At 51.2% G+C, this 19,973-nt stretch overlaps 1 long non-coding RNA gene across 1 annotated transcript in view; it reads left to right on the plus strand.

Annotated features, from left to right (window-relative positions):
• Positions 1–19,973, plus strand: part of LOC138300737 (uncharacterized) — a 1,159,497-nt gene that overhangs the window by 202,085 nt on the left and 937,439 nt on the right. The gene's annotated exons all lie outside the window — the stretch shown is intronic.

The raw sequence follows: 19,973 nt of genomic DNA on the forward strand, positions 1-19,973 counted from the left end.
TTTCTTAGAATAAACAAAAAAAAGTACATTCCACTGTAGTACTTTGGGATTCCATGAAATGCTATATTGGAGGCCAACTCATTAACCAAATGACCAGGAAGAACAAAAACATTAAAATAATGCAAGACAGCATTGCAGCCGATATAAAAAGCTATAAAAGCTAATGAGATAGTCTATCGCTAAAAAAAAGTGCCAATACATTGGCACTTTTAAAACACCTCAAATAAAAGTTTAATACCATAGTAAACAAACGTGCAAACGTTTTTGCTCACGCTCAAAAAGGTAAAAATAATATTTTACCTGAACAAAGCTAGCAAATCACTGGCGGCCTATTGAAAATGTAGACAAAACAATAACCTTATCCATTCAATCAAAGTCGAAAAAACATAATGCAGTTATCCACCGAACAGTCTTTTTTGAAACTTTTACATCAAACTGTATTATTCTACGTTTTATACCCCTTTTGTTGAATACTTTAAAGTTTTTAAACACCTTACCGATCAATCATATCTCAAAAGTGCAACAACAAAAGGTAGCTGAACAAATCTCAACTGATGAAATCATCTGTACAATCAAAGCCATTCCCTCGGGGAAAGCACCAGGCCCAGACGGCTTGCCCATAGAATTTTATAAAACATTTAATTAATCCATTCCCGAGCCCTGAAGTCTCGTCTTATCTCACTTTGCGGATACGTGTGCAGTCACTGGATCAAATGCAGAAGCCGTCCTAGTGGTCATCCCCAAGGATGGAAAGGCTCATTCTACAGCCCCATATCACTCATTAACATGGAAGCTAAGATATACACAAAGATTCTTGCTGCTCATCTTGCTCCCCTGATTCCCACAACTGTCCATCCCACCGAAACTGGCTTCATTTAAAAAAAAAATATATTTTTGGATGCCTGTTGGACTTAATGAAGTTAAATAGAGACAGTACTAAATTGCTTTTTTATATGATGCTACTGGCCAGGAGAGAGATATGTAAAAAATGGATTAGTGCTTCCCCCCGACTTTTTTGGAGTGAAAGGATTCACTTATTTATAATTTAAAACTTGATGTAAAGGTGAATGAGGAGGAGAATAAGAAATATAAATTCTGGGCCCCACTTAAAAATGTCTAGAAAGGCAATAAATAGTCTGTCCTATGATTACATTAATTGTTGGTCTTAAAAATGCTCTGGAGGTAGGCTATTAAGCTTGCACTAATCAGAGATTTGGACCAATCCAGATAGGAGCCTCTTAGGGGTGATCAGACAAGACCTACACGACCCCCTAGGTAAGGTCTCAGAGGAGACACTTTGTTTCCGGTTAAGTAAATGAGGACAAAAAGTTTTTTAAAAACTGGCTTCATTAAGGGACTTCTGGCATGTGACAACATTCGCCTATTCTCACATACTATTGAAATTGTTGAAGTCGTCTGCAGCAATAGCCCTGGACATGGAGAAAACCTTTGATAACGTAGCATGGCCCTATCTTGAAGCAGTCCTCACCAGGCATGATTTAGGGCCCAACTTTATCAATATGACTATGGCCCTATATCAAAATCCAACGCGTAGAATAAGAATTAATGGATCATTATCCAAGTAATTCCCACTTCAACAAGGCACACTCCAAGGCTGCCCCCTATCCACACTCCTATTTCTACTTGCAATTGATCATACACCATGCCTGGTATCCCCTTCAATAATTAACAATACGAAACAGCTGACCATGTTGACAATATCTTGATTTTCACAGAATCCGTGGAACCGGCCATATTGGAAATCCTCTCTATTGTAAATCAATTAGCCCAATATTCTGGATACTCTCTGAAAAAAGATAAAACGGAAATTCTTCCTCTTAATATCCACTGTCACCCGTCCCTAATTGGCCCCTCTAATTTCCAATGGAGATCTCCCATCAAATACCTTGGCATTTGCTTTTCTAACAACCTCTATGAGTCGTCACATCCAATGAGCATAAAACCTTATCCAAAACTAGAGATCTACTAGCAACATGGTCCCTGAAATGCATTGACTTCCAGGACTAGTGACGCCGACCTAGACACCAACCATAAGTACACCCATAAGTTCACCAGCCTAGCACACACTGGAGGGACGGACATTAGTACACACACACAACACACTCACAGCACGGCAAGCCACGCCCCCACACACACACACACATGCCAAATCGCATAACTATGACACATATGTGGAAGGAAAGCCAGGACAAGGTTGTCTCCAATGACACCAACGGTGCAGTGGTGCATATATAATAAATAACTTACAAACAATAAAACTATGTACAATGAGCCCCAAGTGCCAGTCAAAAATTTACCATTGTGCCCCAACAACACAGGGCACAGTATGAGGCCCCAACTTGACTCCTGACTGCAAAGTACTGGCCATCACAGGGCAGGGGCATCAATGGGGCATGCAGGCACCTTGGGGGTAGGGTCCTTCAGGCTAGGCTTGGAGGGGCGACCTTTTGGCTGGGTCTGGAGGGGGGGGGGCTAAGCTTGCCCCTGGACGGAGGTTGTTTCGCTGGGAGGGGGGTGGTTTGGGCCTGGCCCTGGAAGAGGAGCTAGTGGACTTGACTGTGTGAGTGGTAACTGTCACCTTGCTGGGGGTGGACATCTTAGGCGTGGGAGGGGCATTGCGATGACCAGTGGAGGCCTGGGAGGTGGAAGGCAGGGGTCTGGGAAGGGTAGCAGGGCGCATCGGAGGAACAGGGACTGGACCAGTGGCGGGGAACAGGTAAAACTCGGTCAGGAAACGTTTCTTAGGGGCACAAGGTAGGTCATAGAATGGACGTTTGTGAGTGGATGAACAGGGTATGGTTGAGAGGTGTGTACGTGGAGGTGCCTAGGGTACAGGAGCATGGGTGTGTGACACGTGTGCAGGGTGAGTACTGGGTGGGTGAGTGTGGGCATTCAGGTGTACTGAGAGGGAGGGGTGGAGAAGATGCAGTAAGATGTGTGTGACTGTTGGGGTGGTGCCTGCAGGTAGGGTGGATGTGCAGCATGTAGGGGTGTTCATTGTCGTGGTACGTGCGCATGTAGTGTATGGGATGCATGTGTGGGGGTCTGATATTGTGGTGACGGTGCAAGTGAGGGCACATGTGGCAGGATCTGGGACTGATGAGGTGCTGACTGCAGGTGTGTGTGGTGTTGTGACTGTCAGGGGGGTTGGTGGAGATCACAAACAGTTAGGAGCGCACCTGCCTGACATCCCAGCAATTATTCTGCCCCATTGCATCATGGTAGATGTAGTATCTTCAAAAAACGAACTCCATTAATTTTTAAATATTTCACCTTTAAGTAGGTACAGCCTTTACTGTGCATCTCTGGACACATGTGTTTCTGGGTTAATCCCTTCTTCAGCAGAGAACATATTTGCGGGGTGCTGGGAATGCTGCCATAAATCCCCCGGTTTCAGTACCTCTTCCCTGGCATGCTGGTGCCTGCTCCAGAGCTCGTCAGCCCAGTAGCTCAAGGGAGCCTTTAAAGTCACAAACAGTTAGGAGCGCACCTGCCTGACATCCCAGCAATTAATCTGCCCCATTGCATCATGGTAGATGTAGTATCTTCAAAAAACGAACTCCATTAATTTTTAAATATTTCACCTTTAAGTAGGTACAGCCTTTACTGTGCATCTCTGGACACATGTGTTTCTGGGTTAATCCCTTCTTCAGCAGAGAACATATTTGCGGGGTGCTGGGAATGCTGCCATAAATCCCTCGGTTTCAGTACCTCTTCCCTGGCATGCTGGTGCCTGCTCCAGAGCTCGTCAGCCCAGTAGCTCAAGGGAGCCTTTAAAGTCACAAACAGTTAGGAGCGCACCTGCCTGACATCCCAGCAATTAATCTGCCCCATTGCATCATGGTAGATGTAGTATCTTCAAAAAACGAACTCCATTAATTTTTAAATATTTCACCTTTAAGTAGGTACAGCCTTTACTGTGCATCTCTGGACACATGTGTTTCTGGGTTAATCCCTTCTTCAGCAGAGAACATATTTGCGGGGTGCTGGGAATGCTGCCATAAATCCCCCGGTTTCAGTACCTCTTCCCTGGCATGCTGGTGCCTGCTCCAGAGCTCGTCAGCCCAGTAGCTCAAGGGAGCCTTTAAAGTCACAAACAGTTAGGAGCGCACCTGCCTGACATCCCAGCAATTAATCTGCCCCATTGCATCATGGTAGATGTAGTATCTTCAAAAAACGAACTCCATTAATTTTTAAATATTTCACCTTTAAGTAGGTACAGCCTTTACTGTGCATCTCTGGACACATGTGTTTCTGGGTTAATCCCTTCTTCAGCAGAGAACATATTTGCGGGGTGCTGGGAATGCTGCCATAAATCCCACGGTTTCAGTACCTCTTCCCTGGCATGCTGGCGCCTGCTCCAGAGCTCGTCAGCCCAGTAGCTCAAGGGAGCCTTTAAAGTCACAAACAGTTAGGAGCGCACCTGCCTGACATCCCAGCAATTAATCTGCCCCATTGCATCATGGTAGATGTAGTATCTTCAAAAAACGAACTCCATTAATTTTTAAATATTTCACCTTTAAGTAGGTACAGCCTTTACTGTGCATCTCTGGACACATGTGTTTCTGGGTTAGTCCCTTCTTCAGCAGAGAACATATTTGCGGGGTGCTGGGAATGCTGCCATAAATCCCCCGGTTTCAGTACCTCTTCCCTGGCATGCTGGTGCCTGCTCCAGAGCTCGTCAGCCCAGTAGCTCAAGGGAGCCTTTAAAGTCACAAACAGTTAGGAGCGCACCTGCCTGACATCCCAGCAATTAATCTGCCCCATTGCATCATGGTAGATGTAGTATCTTCAAAAAACGAACTCCATTAATTTTTAAATATTTCACCTTTAAGTAGGTACAGCCTTTACTGTGCATCTCTGGACACATGTGTTTCTGGGTTAATCCCTTCTTCAGCAGAGAACATATTTGCGGGGTGCTGGGAATGCTGCCATAAATCCCCCGGTTTCAGTACCTCTTCCCTGGCATGCTGGTGCCTGCTCCAGAGCTCGTCAGCCCAGTAGCTCAAGGGAGCCTTTAAAGTCACAAACAGTTAGGAGCGCACCTGCCTGACATCCCAGCAATTAATCTGCCCCATTGCATCATGGTAGATGTAGTATCTTCAAAAAACGAACTCCATTAATTTTTAAATATTTCACCTTTAAGTAGGTACAGCCTTTACTGTGCATCTCTGGACACATGTACTTCTGGGTTAATCCCTTCTTCAGCAGAGAACATATTTGCGGGGTGCTGGGAATGCTGCCATAAATCCCCCGGTTTCAGTACCTCTTCCCTGGCATGCTGGTGCCTGCTCCAGAGCTCGTCAGCCCAGTAGCTCAAGGGAGCCTTTAAAGTCACAAACAGTTAGGAGCGTACCTGCCTGACATCCCAGCAATTAATCTGCCCCATTGCATCATGGTAGATGTAGTATCTTCAAAAAACGAACTCCATTAATTTTTAAATATTTCACCTTTAAGTAGGTACAGCCTTTACTGTGCATCTCTGGACACATGTGTTTCTGGGTTAGTCCCTTCTTCAGCAGAGAACATATTTGCGGGGTGCTGGGAATGCTGCCATAAATCCCCCGGTTTCAGTACCTCTTCCCTGGCCTGCTGGTGCCTGCTCCAGAGCTCGTCAGCCCAATAGCTCAAGGGAGCCTTTAAAGTCACAAACAGTTAGGAGCGCACCTGCCTGACATCCCAGCAATTAATCTGCCCCATTGCATCATGGTAGATGTAGTATCTTCAAAAAACGAACTCCATTAATTTTTAAATATTTCACCTTTAAGTAGGTACAGCCTTTACTGTGCATCTCTGGACACGTGTTTCTGGGTTAGTCCCTTCTTCAGCAGAGAACATATTTGCGGGGTGCTGGGAATGCTGCCATAAATCACCCGGTTTCAGTACCTCTTCCCTGGCATGCTGGTGCCTGCTCCAGAGCTCGTCAGCCCAATAGCTCAAGGGAGCCTTTAAAGTCACAAACAGTTAGGAGCGCACCTGCCTGACATCCCAGCAATTAATCTGCCCCATTGCATCATGGTAGATGTAGTATCTTCAAAAAACGAACTCCATTAATTTTTAAATATTTCACCTTTAAGTAGGTACAGCCTTTACTGTGCATCTCTGGACACATGTGTTTCTGGGTTAGTCCCTTCTTCAGCAGAGAACATATTTGCGGGGTGCTGGGAATGCTGCCATAAATCACCCGGTTTCAGTACCTCTTCCCTGGCCTGCTGGTGCCTGCTCCAGAGCTCGTCAGCCCAATAGCTCAAGGGAGCCTTTAAAGTCACAAACAGTTAGGAGCGCACCTGCCTGACATCCCAGCAATTAATCTGCCCCATTGCATCATGGTAGATGTAGTATCTTCAAAAAACGAACTCCATTAATTTTTAAATATTTCACCTTTAAGTAGGTACAGCCTTTACTGTGCATCTCTGGACACATGTGTTTCTGGGTTAGTCCCTTCTTCAGCAGAGAACATATTTGCGGGGTGCTGGGAATGCTGCCATAAATCCCCCGGTTTCAGTACCTCTTCCCTGGCCTGCTGGTGCCTGCTCCAGAGCTCGTCAGCCCAATAGCTCAAGGGAGCCTTTAAAGTCACAAACAGTTAGGAGCGCACCTGCCTGACATCCCAGCAATTAATCTGCCCCATTGCATCATGGTAGATGTAGTATCTTCAAAAAACGAACTCCATTAATTTTTAAATATTTCACCTTTAAGTAGGTACAGCCTTTACTGTGCATCTCTGGACACATGTGTTTCTGGGTTAGTCCCTTCTTCAGCAGAGAACATATTTGCGGGGTGCTGGGAATGCTGCCATAAATCACCCGGTTTCAGTACCTCTTCCCTGGCCTGCTGGTGCCTGCTCCAGAGCTTGTCAGCCCAATAGCTCAAGGGAGCCTTTAAAGTCACAAACAGTTAGGAGCGCACCTGCCTGACATCCCAGCAGTTAATCTGCCCCATTGCATCATGGTAGATGTAGTATCTTCAAAAAACGAACTCCATTAATTTTTAAATATTTCACCTTTAAGTAGGTACAGCCTTTACTGTGCATCTCTGGACACATGTGTTTCTGGGTTAATCCCTTCTTCAGCAGAGAACATATTTGCGGGGTGCTGGGAATGCTGCCATAAATCCCCCGGTTTCAGTACCTCTTCCCTGGCATGCTGGTGCCTGCTCCAGAGCTCGTCAGCCCAGTAGCTCAAGGGAGCCTTTAAAGTCACAAACAGTTAGGAGCGCACCTGCCTGACATCCCAGCAATTAATCTGCCCCATTGCATCATGGTAGATGTAGTATCTTCAAAAAACGAACTCCATTAATTTTTAAATATTTCACCTTTAAGTAGGTACAGCCTTTACTGTGCATCTCTGGACACACGTGTTTCTGGGTTAATCCCTTCTTCAGCAGAGAACATATTTGCGGGGTGCTGGGAATGCTGCCATAAATCCCCCGGTTTCAGTACCTCTTCCCTGGCATGCTGGTGCCTGCTCCAGAGCTCGTCAGCCCAGTAGCTCAAGGGAGCCTTTAAAGTCACAAACAGTTAGGAGCGCACCTGCCTGACATCCCAGCAATTAATCTGCCCCATTGCATCATGGTAGATGTAGTATCTTCAAAAAACGAACTCCATTAATTTTTAAATATTTCACCTTTAAGTAGGTACAGCCTTTACTGTGCATCTCTGGACACATGTGTTTCTGGGTTAATCCCTTCTTCAGCAGAGAACATATTTGCGGGGTGCTGGGAATGCTGCCATAAATCCCCCGGTTTCAGTACCTCTTCCCTGGCATGCTGGTGCCTGCTCCAGAGCTCGTCAGCCCAGTAGCTCAAGGGAGCCTTTAAAGTCACAAACAGTTAGGAGCGCACCTGCCTGACATCCCAGCAATTAATCTGCCCCATTGCATCATGGTAGATGTAGTATCTTCAAAAAACGAACTCCATTAATTTTTAAATATTTCACCTTTAAGTAGGTACAGCCTTTACTGTGCATCTCTGGACACATGTACTTCTGGGTTAATCCCTTCTTCAGCAGAGAACATATTTGCGGGGTGCTGGGAATGCTGCCATAAATCCCCCGGTTTCAGTACCTCTTCCCTGGCATGCTGGTGCCTGCTCCAGAGCTCGTCAGCCCAGTAGCTCAAGGGAGCCTTTAAAGTCACAAACAGTTAGGAGCGTACCTGCCTGACATCCCAGCAATTAATCTGCCCCATTGCATCATGGTAGATGTAGTATCTTCAAAAAACGAACTCCATTAATTTTTAAATATTTCACCTTTAAGTAGGTACAGCCTTTACTGTGCATCTCTGGACACATGTGTTTCTGGGTTAGTCCCTTCTTCAGCAGAGAACATATTTGCGGGGTGCTGGGAATGCTGCCATAAATCCCCCGGTTTCAGTACCTCTTCCCTGGCCTGCTGGTGCCTGCTCCAGAGCTCGTCAGCCCAATAGCTCAAGGGAGCCTTTAAAGTCACAAACAGTTAGGAGCGCACCTGCCTGACATCCCAGCAATTAATCTGCTCTGGAGCAGGCACATCAGGCCAGGGAAGAGGTACTGAAACCGGGTGATTTATGGCAGCATTCCCAGCACCCCGCAAATATGTTCTCTGCTGAAGAAGGGACTAACCCAGAAACACATGTGTCCAGAGATGCACAGTAAAGGCTGTACCTACTTAAAGGTGAAATATTAAAAAATTAATGGAGTTCGTTTTTTGAAGATACTACATCTACCATGATGCAATGGGGCAGATTAATTGCTGGGATGTCAGGCAGGTGCGCTCCTAACTGTTTGGGTTGGTGGAGATGTCGGTGAAGGGAGTAGATGTTGGCATGTCTGCATCTAAATGTTGTGTGTGTGCATGGCAGTGGTGGCATTTGTGGTGCTTGTGTCTGTCCTTGCATACTGTGTCTGTTGATATGGATACATGTGGGTCAGTAAGTGTGCCTTGGATGGGTGAGGGGAGATGGATGTGGGTTTGGGAACAGGTAGCTGGAGGGGGGACGGAAGAAGAAGGAACACTCGTTGCCATCAAGGAGGAGGCCAGAGCCTGAAACGACCTCAGCAGGCCAGACAGGGCACAGTGAATGCCTTCCAGGAACTCATTGGTCTGCTGCATCTGGGATGACAGTCCCTGGATGGCATTCACAATGGTTGTCTGCCCCACAGAGATGGACCTCAAGAGGTCAATAGCCTCCTCATTGAGGGCAGCAGGGCTCATTGGGGCAGGGACAGAGGTGCCTGCGGCAAAGGAGACACCCACCCTCTTGGGTGAGCGGGAACGGGCAACTGGGTGGAGAGCAACAGGGAGGGTGGTGCTGGTAAGGGGGGTGGCGGTCAGTGACCGTGCTGGGATGGTCCCAGATGGCTCCGCCACTGCCTGGGAGAGTTCATCAGAGGAGGAATATGAAGATGGTGCAGTTGATCCTGTCTCCCCAGTGGCACTCCCCTTTCCCTCCGTCCCACTGGTCCCCTCGGCTCCGCTGGTATCAGCCTCCTGCGTCCCGTGGGCCGCAGCATCCCCACTCGCTGGTACCCCTTCTCCTTTGCCAGATGATGCTGATGCACACAAAGACAGAGGAGGACAGGGAGGGAGGGTGGGTGGTAGAGAAAGAGAGAGACAGGGTGCAATTGGTTAATGCCAGCACAACAGTCACACAGAGTAACTACAACATCTTCTGATGCCATGACACGCCATGCCCTCACCTACACATGCTACAACAATGGAACACAGTGGAGGTCACCACAGCAATGCACATGTACACCGCTGAAGCTGATACAGATGCAGTTGTGTACATCATGAAAGGCCTACCCGCCACACCTGCCCAAGACCTGCACTCTTCACATGCCCATAGAGACAATATTCCAGGACTACACAACAAAAAGATTCCTGCATGGCTAGTTGGCATGCCAACTAGGCCATTGTCAAATAGCACAGTGACATCTTGGACCTCCCTACACATACAGTACCTGGCAGCAGACTGAGGACTCAGTCATCTCTGGCACAGTGGTTGGCATCAACTGATTACAAAGACTTGACACCATAGATTCTATGATCCTGGTGGCATGTGCCCCTAGCATGTTTTGGTAGTAGGTGACAACACAGATACTACATTGGAGCTAGCTGGGCCTCATTTCACAGACTGCATGGCCACACATCCATGATGCGAATCCTGCCCGGCTGGTTAATACCCATGGTGGACATGAATCCACCTAGTACCCACCCTACAGCTTCCCAATAGTCACACCCAGAGCCACTATGGCAACACAGATCATAAGTGCTGCCCTCATGGCTGACGTGCTGCCCTCAAACACCCATCCACCTCAGGATAGGCCACTTCAAAAATGCAGGCCATCAGGGGGGTCAGGGTTCGACGGGCACCCCTCCCACATTGGGAGAACATCCCCAGCTAGGCCTCTGCGGTCTTCCAGGTCCAGAGTCTCGGGTTCTCCCACCTCTTTCTGCAGTGGGTGCTCCACCGGGCATGGACCCCCAGGGTCTGCACTTGTTTGACAATGGCACGCCTTATCCCCTTATTCTGAAGGGCGCTGACCTGCATGGGTGACATGACACAGACAGACAATCAATCAATCAGTAAATTTCTAAAGCGCGCTACTTACCCGTTAGGGTTTCAAGGCGCTGAGGGGAGGGGGGGGGCGGGAGCTGCTATTGGTCGAAGAGCCAGGTCTTGAGGAGTCTCCTGAAGGTGAGGAGGTCCTGGGTCTGGCGCAGGGGGGTCGGGAGGGAGTTCCAAGTCTTGGCGGCGAGGTAGGAGAAGGGATCTGCCACTTGTGTAGTGCTTTGTGCGCGTGGGTGAGGAGTTTAAAGGTGATCCTCTTGTCCACGGGGCGCCAGTGGAGGCCCTTCAGGTGGTGGGAGAAGTGGCATCGGCGGGGTACGTCGCGGATCAAGCGGGCGGAGGCGTTCTGGATGCGTTGGAGTCGTTGGATGTCTTTTGCTGGGATGCCTGTGTAGAGTGCGTTGCCGTAGTCAAGTCTGCTACTGACGAGGGCCTGGGTCACTGTTTTTCTGGTTTCCGTCGGGATCCACTTGTAGATGCTACGAAGCATGTGGAGGGTGTTGAAGCAGGAGGAGGAGACTGCGTTGACCTGTTTGGACATGGTGAGAGCGGAGTCGAGGATGAAGCCGAGGTTGCGTGCGTAGTTGGCTGGTGTGGGGGGGGACCCAGCACGGTGGGCCACCAGGAGTCGTCCCAGGCCGAGGGGGTGCGTCCGAGGATGAGGACCTCCGTCTTGTCGGAGTTTAATTTCAGGCGGCTGTTTCTCATCCACTCGGCGATGGATTTCAGTCCCTCATGGAGGTTGGCTTTGGCGGTATGTGGGTCTTTGGTGAGGGAGAGAATGAGCTGGGTGTCGTCGGCGTAGGAGAGAATGCTGAGGTTGTGCTGACGGGCCAGTTGTGCGAGGGGTGCCATGTAGACGTTGAACAGCGTCGGGCTTAGCGAGGAGCCTTGGGGGACGCCGCAGATTAGGTTAGTGGCTTCGGAGTGGAAGGGTGAGAGTCGAACTCTCTGGGTTCTGCCGGTGAGGAATGAGGAGATCCAGTTGAGGGCTTTGTCTTGTATTCCGGCTTCGTGGAGGCGTGTTAGTAGGGTGCGGTGGCAGACCGTATCAAAGGCAGCGGAGAGGTCCAGGAGGATGAGGGCTGAAGTTTTGCCGTTGTCCATTTGTTGTCTGATGTCATCTGTGGTGGCGAGGAGCGCTGTCTCGGTGCTGTGATTGCGTCTGAAGCCGGATTGGGAGGGGTCCAGGATGGAGTTGTCCTCAAGGTAGTGGGTGAGCTGGGCGTTGACGATCTTCTCGATGACCTTCGCTGGGAAGGGGAGGAGGGAGATCGGGCAGAAGTTTCTGAGGTCAGCCTTGGGTTTCTTGAGGAGGGCTTGGATATCGGCGTGCTTCCAACTGTCCGGGAAAGTCGCGGTATCGAAGGATAGGTTGATGATCTTTCGAAGTTGGGGGGGCGATGGTGGAGTCGGCTTTGTTGTAGACGTGGTGTGGGCAGGGGACTGAGGGGGATCCTGAGTGGATGGAGTTCATGATCTTTCGAGTTTCCGGTGTCATCTACGTGGGTCCAGGTGGTAAGGCGGCCGGCGTGGGAGGAGTTGTCGGGGGTGGGGTCTGGCGGAGGTGTGGTGTTAAGGCTGTCGTGGTTGGCGGCGATCTTCTGGTAGAAGAAGGTGGAGAGAGCGTCGCAGAGTTTCTGGGATGGTGGGACGTCGTTGACGTTAGCGCTGGGGTTGGAGAGCTCCTTCACGATGCAGAAGAGGTCCTTGCTGTCGTGTGCGTTGTTGTTTAGGCGTTCTGTGAAGTGGGAGCGTTTGGCGAGTCGGATTAGTTGGTGGTGCTTGCGGGTGGCTTCCTTGTGGTTTGACAGGCTGTCGGGTGTGCGTTCGAGAAGCCATTTTTTCGTAAGTTTCTGGCAGGTGCGTTTGGAGGTGATGAGTTCGTCTGTGAACCAGGCTGCTTTTTTCTTTTCTTGGTTGACGGTGGGCCTCTTGAGTGGTGCGAGGGTGTTGGCGCAGTTGAGGATCCACTGTTGGAGGTTGATGGCGGCGGTGTCCGGGTCGGTAGGCGGGTTCTGGGCGCGGGTGCTGGTTAGTTGGTCTTCGGTGACTTTGCTCCAGCGGTGGTGAGGAGGTAGTGGGGTGCGGTGGTGCTCGGTGTGTTTCTTGAATGTGAAGTGGACGCAGTGGTGGTCGGTCCAGTGGAGTTCGGTGGTGTGGCTGAAGGAGATGTGGTTGCTTGCGGTGAAGACTGGATCGAGCGTGTGGCCGGCGATGTGGGTGGGTGTGTTGATCAGTTGTCTGAGTCCGAGGTTGGAGAGGTTGGTGGTTAGTGATGCAGTGTTGGCGTCGTTGTTGTTCTCCAGGTGGAAGTTAAGGTCTCCAAGGAGGATGTAGTCCGTAGAGGCGAGGGCGTGGGTGCTTGCGAGGTTGGCAATGGTGTCACTGAAGGGGGCTCTTGGTCCTGGTGGATGAGAGTTCCACTGAAGGTTGTGTTGGGGTCCGTGTGGATCCGGAAATGAAGGTGTTCAGCTGTCTTGAGGGTGTTGTCCGTGTGGGTGTGGATCTTGATGGTGGATTTGTGGACGATGGCTATTCCTCCTCCGATTCCGTTGGTGCGATCTCTTCTGGTGATCTTGTAGCCGTCAGGAATGGCAATGCCGATGTCTGGGGCCGAGGAGTCGTTCCACCAGGTTTCGGTCAGGAAGGCTACGTCTGGGGCAATGGTGTCGAGCAGGTCCCAAAGCTCGATGGCGTGCTTTCGTGCGGAGCGTGTGTTGAGGAGAATGCTGTGGAGGTGGTTGGTGTTGGTTGTTGCAGGCTTCCTTGTTCTGTTGCAGGTGAACTTGCACACGCTTACCAGAAGCCCACTAGACACCAGGGATGAGGCGCAGGAGGAGGCCTGCGGGTGGAGGAGGGCCTCGAACACGCTAGCAGCAGCGTGGGCGGGGGTCAGGGACACGGAGACAGCAAGGTGGTGCTGCGGACGTGGGGAGCGAGCTCTTGACATAAACAGGTCAGAGGTCGCTCACCCTCGACGCGCAGCGCCAGCCATTAAGAAGAGAGGGGGAGGGAGGAGCAGCTGGGAGGCGGGAGGGAACGGCGAATGGGGGCACGAGGGGGGCGGGCCGCAGGGGGGCAGCGGCAAAGGGGGAGCGCCCAAGGGGCGAAAACCAAGCGGAGAAGCACAAAAAAGAGAAAAAGGCACAGGGCAATCAGAAAATACGGAAATACAGTCACAATACGGTAAACGGCACAACACAGCAATTTAAAAGGCACAAATGGGGGCAGAAGCGCTAGGAAGCAAGGCGCAGAAAACAGAATACAGTTAAAAGATACGGCGAAAACGGCACAATGCACACAAGTCTAGCAACGCTTACCAGAAGCCCACTAGACACCAGGGATGAGGCACAGGAAGAGGCCTGCGGGTGGATGAGGGCCTCGAACATGCTAGCAGCAGCGTGGGCGGGGTGAGGGATACGGAGACAGCAGGGTGGTGCTGCGGACGTGGGGGGCGAGCTCTTGACCAAAAACAGGTCAGAGGTCGCTCACCCTCGACGCGCAGCGCCAGCCTTTAAGAAGGGAGGGGGGAGGGAGGAGCAGCTGGGAGGCCGGAAGGAGCGGTGAATGGGGGTGGGACCGCAGGGAGGCAGCGGCAGGGGAAAGCAGCAAAGGGGGAGCGCCCAAGGGGTCAAAACCAAGCGGAGAAGCACAAAAAAGTGAAAAAGGCACAGGGCAATCAGAAAATACGGAAATACAGTCACAATACGGTAAACGGCACAACACAGCAATTTAAAAGGCACAAATGGGGGCAGAAGCGCTAGAAAGCAACGCACAGAAAACAGAATACAGTTAAAAGATACGGCGAAAACGGCACAATGCACACAAGTCTAGCGACGCTTACCAGAACCCCACTAGACACCAGGGATGAGGCGCAGGAGGAGGCCTGTGGGTGGAGTAGGGCCTCGAACGCTCTAGCAGCAGCGTGGGCGGGGGTCAGGGACACGGAGACAGCAGGGTGGTGCTGCGGACGTGGGGGGCGAGCTCTTGACCAAAAACAGGTCAGAGGTCGCTCACCCTCGATGCGCAGCGCCAGCCATTAAGAAGAGAGGGGGGAGGGAGGAGCAGCTGGGAGGCGGGAGGGAGCGGCGAATGGGGGCGCGAGGGGGGCGGGCAGCAGGGTGGTGCTGCGGACGTGGGGGGCGAGCTCTTGACCAAAAACAGGTCAGAGGTCGCTCACCCTCGACGCGCAGCGCCAGCCATTAAGAAGAGAGGGGGAGGGAGGAGCAGCTGGGAGGCGGGAGGGAACGGCGAATGGGGGCACGAGGGGGGCGGGCCGCAGGGAGGCAGCGGCAGGGGAAAGCGGCAAAGGGGGAGCGCCCAAGGGGCGAAAACCAGGCGGAGAAGCACAAAAAAGTGAAAAAGGCACAGGGCAATCACAAAAAACGGAAATACAGTCACAATACGGTAAACGACACAACACGGCAATTTAAAAGGCACAAATGGGGGCAGAAGCGCTAGGAAGCAACGCGCAGAAAACAGAATACAGTTAAAAGATACAGCGAAAACGGCACAATGCACACAAGTCTAGCGACGCTTACCAGAAGCCCACTAGACACCAGGGATGAGGCGCAGGAGGAGGCCTGCGGGTGGAGGAGGGACTCGAACACGCTAGCAGCAGCGTGGGCGGGGGTCAGGGACACGGAGACAGCAAGGTGGTGCTGCGGACGTGGGGAGCGAGCTCTTGACAAAAACAGGTCAGAGGTCGCTCACCCTCGACGCGCAGCGCCAGCCATTAAGAAGGGAGGGGGGAGGGAGGAGCAGCTGGGAGGCGGGAGGGAGCGGCGAATGGGGGCGCGAGGGGGGCGGGGCCGCAGGGAGGCAGCGGCAGGGGAAAGCCGCAAAGGGGGAGCGCCCAAGGGGCGAAAACCAAGCGGAGAAGTAAAAAAAAAGTGAAAAAGGCACAGGGCAATCAGAAAATACGGAAATACAGTCACAATACGGTAAACGGCACAACACAGCAATTTAAAAGGCACAAATGGGGGCAGAAGCGCTAGGAAGCAACGCGCAGAAAACAGAATACAGTTAAAAGATACAGCGAAAACGGCACAGTGCACACAAGTCTAGCGACGCTTACCAGAAACCCACTAGACACCAGGGATGAGGCGCAGGAGGAGGCCTGCGGGTGGAGGAGGGCCTCGAACACGCTAGCAGCAGCGTGGGTGGGGGTCAGGGACACGGAGACAGCAGGGTGGTGCTGCGGACGTGGGGGGCGAGCTCTTGACCAAAAACAGGTCAGAGGTCGCTCACCCTCGACGCACATTAAGACACCTTAATGTAGAGTGGCATCACAGGGACAGCAGTGGACAGCACACATCTCAAGACCACACCAACATGTCATCAATCCACGCAGGCTCAGACTCCTCACCCATGTCCATTCTCCAGTTACACTCACTCATCCCCAGGCCACCGTCCCCATACTCACCACTCAAAGACAGCACTTTCACACTGGCTTCATCTGCTGCTGTGGTGCCCCATACAACTGTCCGTGCAGGGATATGACCCCCTCCACGAGCTTCTCCAGTTGCTCCTGGGTGAAGGCTGGGGCTCTATCTTGTGCTAAAAGTGGCATCTTGGCGACCAGAGTCAGAACACAGCAGCACACGCAGTGGAAGTCTTCCGTGCACGACTGTCAGGAGTCAAGTCAGCATGAGCATATGAAATGGTGGTCATGCCCGCCGCAGACATCACCGTCAATGCCAGTGGCGATTGCCATTGGCTCCTGTCTCCCATAGGTAACCATGTTAACCAATGAGGAGTTGCACAGCAGTTTAGACTGCCTACCGCCATGAACTGTTACACCGGCGGGATGGACACACTTCAATCTGTCCAGTGCATGCAGGACAGGCGGCCACCATTTTACATATGCAATGTGTAATCAGGGTGCATTTAAGGTGCGTCATGGGTGACATATGTTGCCCTGCGCACAGCTGATAAGCGCCCAGACAGTACATGCTGCATATCTTGATTTCTACTCCCTCCCAGTTGTAGGTACCGTGGAAGGTTGAGGATGAGGAATGCTCCGGTGTACAGGCCCCTAGTCGACCTTGCCACCCTGGAAGAGCAACAGACCTATCGTCTGAACTGTCAGACCATCATGGATCTGGGGACCCAGTTGGAGCCAGAACTATTGCCTGCCATTCGACATCCCAATGCTATCCCTCCTACAATACAGGTCTTGTCAGTTCTCCACTTCCTTGCCTCATGGTCCTTACAGATCACAGTGGGTTTGGCTGCAGGGATGTCACAGCCCATGTTCAGGAACGTCCTGAAGGACGTCCTGTGTGCACTGCTACAACATAAGACCAGCTACATCAGGTTCACACATTATGCTGATTTGCCCACTGTGAAGGCTGCCTTCTACGATCTGACACATGTCCCTCATGTGATAGGGGCCATTGCCCTGGTGCTACCCAGGAAGAGTGAACAAGTGTATAGGAACCATAAAAACTTCCATTCCACCAATGTGCAAGTGGTGTGTCTGGCTGGCCAAAATATCACACGAGTGATGGCCAGGTTCCCTGGGTCTGTGCATGACTCCTACATTCTGCAGAACAGCACTGTCCCACACATGATGGCACCACTACAGAGAGACTGGGCCTGCCTAATTGGTATGTATCTTCACATATGTGTGCCCATCTGCTCTGAACACTTTTCACAACCTGCACTACACATTCCTGGTCCTGACATGGCTCTTACCTCTGTGCACACAGGTGACTCTGGCTATCCCAACTTTCCCTGGCTACTGACACCTGTGAGGCATCCACCTACAGCTGCAGATAACAGATACAATAAGGCCCACTGTAGTACAAGAGGGGTGATGGAGCAGACCATTGGCCTGCTGAAGGCCAAATTCAGGTGTCTGCACATCGCCAGAGGTGCCCTACTCTACACACCACAGAAAGTGTGCCAGATCATTGTTGCTTGCTGCATGCTTCACAATCTGGCCCTGAGATGTCACATCCCATTTCTGGATGCAGAGAAGGTGGCTGTTGTACCAGTGGCTGATAGAGGGCACATGGGGAGTGTTGATGAGGGAGATGATGAGGAACACAAAAGGATGATGGACGGAGTGCTGAACAATGCAAACACTCACCCCCAGTCACAGATCTGGGTTTAATCTATCGTTATTTTGCTCACCTTGCCACCCTAGTTTGGACCCAGCAGTTTAGGGTGGACTGTTCCCATGAGGAACAGGGTCAAGACTGATTTGCATATGGGTGGGTCCAAACTGGGGTGGCATGGTGAGCAAAGGAATGATGGATTAAACCCAGATCTGTGACTGGGGGTGAATGTTTGCATTGTTCAACATTCCGTCCATCATCCTTTTGTGTTGCTAAAGTTGCCCTATGTGGGAAAGGTATGCCCAAACGTGGGTCCCGTGCTCACTGTGCCACTGGATTCAAGGTAGCTTGGCTGATGAAGGGTAATACCCAGAAACTGGTCCCAGTATGCTTGTTTCCGGTCCAGGGAGGACCTGGCTTGGCAGTTTGGGCTGGACTGTTTCCATGAGGAACAGGGTCAAGACTGATTTGCACATGACTGGGTCCAAACTGGGGTGACATAGTGAGCAAAAGAATGATGGATTAAACCCAGATCTGTGATTAAAGGTGAGTGTTTGCATTGTGCAGCACTCCATCCATCATCCTTTTGTGTTGCTGAAGATGATGAGGATGCAGCTGACTCTAGAGCAGAGCTGAAACGACAATACTTCCACTGAGATACAGGTATGGGTCATATGTGGTATAAGTCCAGTTCCACCTTCTGCCTTGTGCCATGTTACCACCTGCTGTCTGTGTTAAATGGAGATATTGGAGATCTGACTCTAGGTGGTTTGGGGGGTTACATGTGGCCATGAGTTTTGTGGTTCAGTGGTTCATGTGCACAGGTCAGTGCTATTCGCATCCCACGGTTGTGTTGCTGCACTTGTGACATCTATGTGCAGGACCATTGTTCCCTGAACTGCCAGATCCAGGGCAATCTGTGTGCTACACTAGGTGGTTTTGTCTGTATTGCACCCAGTCCTGGGATTCGACATTGGGAGGTGATGCAACATTACTGTTCGTGGCAGTGTGATCTGCCTAACATGTGGCTCTGTTTGCTGTGAGGGTGGGACCATGTAGGAGGTATGTCTTGTGAATGTGGGTTTGTAATAGCCATATGTTTGTGGACTTGACTTGCCATCTCTACCTTGTCTTCCTGTACTTACAGTGCATGTGTCTTGGTTTGGCATTTATGACGCCTATAGTGATTGATGCCCCTGTCTTGTTCTGCTTTCAGGACATTGTTGTGGTGCACTCTGGTCCCTGCCTCACCTGTTGACTCCCTTGACCCATCTCTCCAGCCACTGCCTGCTCCACTGTGATCCTTGCTACATATCGCTCCCCCTTTGTCACTCACACATACATTGCAGGGCAGTGGTATAACTGTTACACACATAATGGCTGTATCTTTTGTGCTCATGACAATAAAGACGTAGGCAGTAATTGTGGTCAGTGGTGTTTATTTGGGATGTACAAGTGCAAGGGGTGAAGAGTGGGGTCACAGCGGGTGGGCTCAATAGAGCACTTGGGCCATCTGTGCGTAGTTAAGGTCCAGTATGGTGGCCATGGGAGTATGGAGGCATGACAGTGGACAGTCGACTGGGTGCCTCAGTGACACACAAGGGAGAATGTTCAGGAAAGGGTCACTTCCTGGCGGTGGCCTTGGTCTTGGCATCAGTTCCGGCAGGATGTCTGGTTGGAAGTCTTCACTTGCGTGGGGGCTCGTCAGTTACAGGGGTAGGGGTGCTGATGTCTTGTGGGTCCTGTGGCAGGGCCTCCATTCCACTAGCTGCAGCTGACGTGGAGGGCTCAGAAGTGATGTGGCTAATGGAAAGAGCTTGCTGGTGAAAGATGGACTCACGCAGGATGCTGGTGAGGTCCTTCAGCACCTCTGCCATGGAGGCCATGGTGGTATTGTGGGACTGCTGCATAGCCTTCTGTTGGTATTCACTCTGCAGCCTCTGGCTCTCCTTCACAGTGGTGAGGATCTGGCCCATGGTGTCCTGGGTTTGGTGGTATGCACCCAGGATTTGAGTGAGGGCCTCCTGGGCAGCCAGTTGTTGTGTCTGCCCCGTCTGTTGGACGACTGATCCCCTCCCACTGCTACTAGCCCCCTGTGCCCCTGGCACAGTGTGCCCACTCCCAGTAGCAACAGGCCTTTCACTTTCTGGGGTGTGTGCCCTTGACTCTGGCCCCTGTACTGTGGGGCATACTTCTGATTGAGATGTCCCTGGGACACAGGTTTGGAGTGGAGTGGCTGGCTGAGGTGTTGTAGCCACATGGGCTGGGGAGTCTGGTGTGTCCAGGGTGGGGCTGCTGGGAGTGGACTTACCAGTCGCCTCAGATGGGCCAGGCA

The sequence above is a fragment of the Pleurodeles waltl genome, chromosome 6 (assembly GCF_031143425.1).
Source record: "Pleurodeles waltl isolate 20211129_DDA chromosome 6, aPleWal1.hap1.20221129, whole genome shotgun sequence".
Classification (NCBI taxonomy): Eukaryota; Metazoa; Chordata; class Amphibia; order Caudata; family Salamandridae; genus Pleurodeles; species Pleurodeles waltl.